The 3957-nt window shown below is 44.3% G+C and overlaps 1 pseudogene; it reads right to left on the minus strand.

The window, feature by feature from the left end:
* Positions 1 to 1056: 1056 nt before the first annotated feature.
* LOC103604410 lies at positions 1057 to 3750 on the minus strand (annotated as a pseudogene).
* Between the last annotated feature and the right edge of the window lie 207 nt (positions 3751 to 3957).

The following is a 3957-nucleotide window of genomic DNA, read 5'->3' on the forward strand; positions in this document are numbered from 1 at the left end:
TCCTGTGCGTGACTGGTCTGGTTGGCACTACAGCGCAGGTGCAGATGGCTATGGCAGCAGCAGTGGCAGCAGCTGGAACCACATTATAGGCGGCAGCAGTGTGGGGAAGTGTGAAACTCACTGTGGAAAGGCAGGCAATAGTCCTGGTTCCCGACAATGTCACCAGTGAGTGCAGTGGTGCTAGCGGTTGGCCTGTTCTGGTCTTTTTCTGTGGAGGAACATGTCCTGGGTCCCTCTAGACTGCCATCTCCCAACTTCTGGTTCTTGAATTGAGTAGTGTGTACATGAGCATTCACACACAATAATATGTTTTATAACTCACATGTATTTTATGCATGATATTTTGTTTGTAGCAATCATTATATTACACTAAAACTGTAAAGAAAAATATGAACATTCATAATAATTCTACATTTGAAAATAAACTAAAATCACTTTTAAAAGACTGGAAGGGAACATTCACTTACCTATTGTTTTCTCATACGATTTTTTGATTTGATTCTTATAGCAAACATGGGAGGTTGTGGGGGCAGATATTAATTTAAGCAAGATTGGCGTGGAAGAAGCCAGGAAGCCAGGAGAGGCCAGGTGGCTCATCCAAGGTCAACAGTTTGGTTGGTGGTGGCTCAGGGCCGTTAATTTAGAGCTTAAGGCTACAAATCCTGTGCTCTTTCCTGCAAGTCAGACTCACAACAAAAGGGGGTATTGAGAAGAGATGTTAAAATACAGAATATAGAAATACTCTTACTGGGGAAGTGCTGTCATCCTAGGAGGGAATAGTCCACCAAAAAAGGAGAAAGGTGGGGGCGGCTCTCCAGGAGCCATAGGAACACTTCTTATTAATTATTTCAGGAGTGTTAGAACACTTTATCACAAATCTTAGCCAACAAAAAGAGGATGCTTTCCTTTTCCTAAAAAACTTAGTTACTTAGTTTCAAAACTCATACACTTCTATGACAATCCTCACAACGTATCTACAAACTGTGAAAAGAGCAGATGTAGCAGTTCTCTTTCCATGTTGCAAAAGGGAAACAGAGCAAAAAAGAGGTGACCTACCATTGCTGATACTTTTTTACAAACCAGCTGGTGCAGCCCTAATCTCTTCACTGCCACCTGCATCTCCTAGTTTCTTAGAATGTAGATTATAGGGTTGAGCCTGGGGGTCATGACCGTGTGGCTGATGGACACAGCCTTGCCCATGGGGAATGGGGTAAAGGGCCGGGCATAGAGGTAAATGCTTGGAATGAAGGTCATAGACACCACGATGATGTGGGTGGTGCAGGTGGAAGCTGCCTTCCTCCTCGTCTGCCCTGAGTGGGACCTCAGCATCACCAGGATGGCGGTGTAGGAGATGAGAAGGAGGAGGAACCAGATGAGAACCAGCATCCCACTGTTGGAGATCATGAGGAACTCCAGGACGGAGGTGTCAGTGCAGGCAAGTCTCAGCACTTGTGGGACGTCACAGTAGAAGTTATCCAGGACATTGGGGCCACAGAAAGGCAGTGGGAGCATCAGAGCCACCTGGACAATGGAGTGGATGAAGCCCCCTACCTAGGTGGTCACCAGCCCCACACACAGTCGAGTGTTCATGATGGTGACATAGTGAAAGGGCCGGGATATGGCTCCATACTGGTCACACGCCATCGCTGAGAGGAAGACGACCATGGCGCATTTGAGAAAGTTGAAGATGTGGGCAATGCGGCCCTGGTAGGAGATCATCTTTTTCTCAGAGAGAGAGTCCACCAGCATCTTCGGGGAGGTGACTAAAGAGAAACAGAGGACTGATGTAGGTGGATGTCAGAGCGGAAAGTACAAGGATAGGAGGAGCTGAGAATCAGAAGTTACTGTGACCATGGTGAGGAGGTTTCCCAAGATAGTGTGGTACAGACAAACAGGAACACCCAAACCAGCAAAATCTGGAGCTCCCCAGTTCATGAGAACCTCGGGAAGAAAAATCTCAGACTCAACGCGGGTCTGAGACTCAATGAAGGTTCCCTGGTTCCACAGTGTCTTCTCCCTACACCTGAAGAAAACAGACCACAGACATAAATGCATGAAGTTGCTACTTGCCCATTTAGTGCTCAGGAGCTCAGAACCGAGTGGTCCAGGTCTATATGGTTGGCTTCCTCATGTGCAGACATAATACTAAGTGCTGCCTTGTCTCTGGAGAGTTTACAAGTGGGTGCTGAAACATACATTTGTGAGATATCTTAAACCATCCAGAAGTACATGCAACCTGCCTCTCAAAGATTCATACATGAGCAGTATTGGGAAGACATTTGGAGTCAGACAGATCTGGAGTAAAATTTCAGGTTTTAATCTTTCTGGGTCTCAGTTTCCACATCTGTAAGGAGGGAATAAAATTTTGATAGAATAAAATTCTTGGTAGAATTTTCTGAGGACTTAAGTAGAATGACACATATAAAGTTCTTAGAACAGTGCATGGAATAATCAGTGGAAACTGCTCTCCTCTGTGAAGTCTCCTAGATGAAGACATACTCTCTTCTTCCAATCTCTAATAAGTTTTTATACCAATCAATTTTCACACATTTGATACATCATCATATAATGGATTTTTCATGCGTGTATATTTTTCTCCACAATTCAGCTTTAAGCCCAGAGACGTATGCTTGGATTTCACAATGCGTTTGTGCCTAGCAGTGACCATCCTTGTCACAGTCACTATTTAATATGGATCAGGTGTGCAGGTCAGTGCAAGGAAGACACTGGACACAGCCGGACACTTGAGACATCCAGTTTCTCCCCTGCTCTCCATTGTATGTGGCTCCTTACTGGGTGAGACCTGTGGTGTTCATGCTGAGACAGGAAGGGGAGGAGATTCATTGGTGTAAGAAATAGACAATGAAAAAAAAGAGAAAGGAATAGGTGATGAATAATGTATTGAAAGGGCCTCTGAGAGCTTTTCTGAATGAAACAGGAATTGTAGAAGATGTTACTGAGTCCAAGGGTAGAAGTAAAGGAAAATGTAGAAAGAAGAGACACAGAAGTAGACAAAGGAATAAAGAGAGATTAAGAGGAAGAGAGATGAAGAAATAAAGCAAGTGAAGGAGGGGAAATGGAAGGTGCTGGGTGGGGGAGGAAGTGGGACGACCAGCGGAGAAGCCGATGGAGGATGAGAGACAGCGGGTGGCAGGGTAAGTGGCCTCTCCAATCCCCCTGCCTGGCTCAACCTCCCTTGTCCTCTGTCCTCTGGCCTATTGCAATCAGTTACCTATTAAAGGTCATTCTAACCTTGCCCTGCTGCTTCCAGTTGTGTCCACTCTAGTCCCCCTTCTCCACAGCTGTCCATGAGACCTTTCCGAACTCAGATCTGATCATGCTCCTCCCTCGTGATAATCTTTAATGAGTCTCTAGTGCCCACAGCTTAAAACTTAAACTCTTAGCAACCACCTAAAATGTTTTGTGGATAAACTCAGGAAAACAAACGTACACATGTGCATGCAACTCCCTCTCAGCATTCCATACAAGGCTACAAAATGTAGCCTCCGTGTAACTTTCTAATCAGTATCCCCGTCACCCAGGAACCAACTGCTGTTCAAAGATTTCATAGCTTCTCCATAGGCCATATATTTGGTTATTCCATACTTTCGGTAATAAATCTTGTTTCCTGAAATACCTTTTGTTACCTAGAAGCAGTTAGAGAGATATCACCTTCTCTCTGACTCCTTCCCTCATTTCTCCCATGCAGAATTAATTCCTCATTTCTCAGCTCTTTAAAATTACCTCCATTATAGCATTTTTCGTTATTTTCTGCATCCCATCTTAATTAAATAGTGAATTCAGTAACCTAGTCATGCTCAGTGTCTGTGAGAGCAACTCATTTAGCAGTTGCTAAAAATGTATGCCAACTTAATGCATTAGCAGGTAATTATGTGACCCTCTTTTGTGTGACTATGTAGAGAACTTTGTGGTGATTTCCTCGTCCTTTTTATCCTC

The sequence above is a fragment of the Galeopterus variegatus genome, unplaced genomic scaffold (genome assembly GCF_000696425.1).
Source record: "Galeopterus variegatus unplaced genomic scaffold, G_variegatus-3.0.2 Scaffold133, whole genome shotgun sequence".
In the NCBI taxonomy this organism is placed as follows: domain Eukaryota; kingdom Metazoa; phylum Chordata; class Mammalia; order Dermoptera; family Cynocephalidae; genus Galeopterus; species Galeopterus variegatus.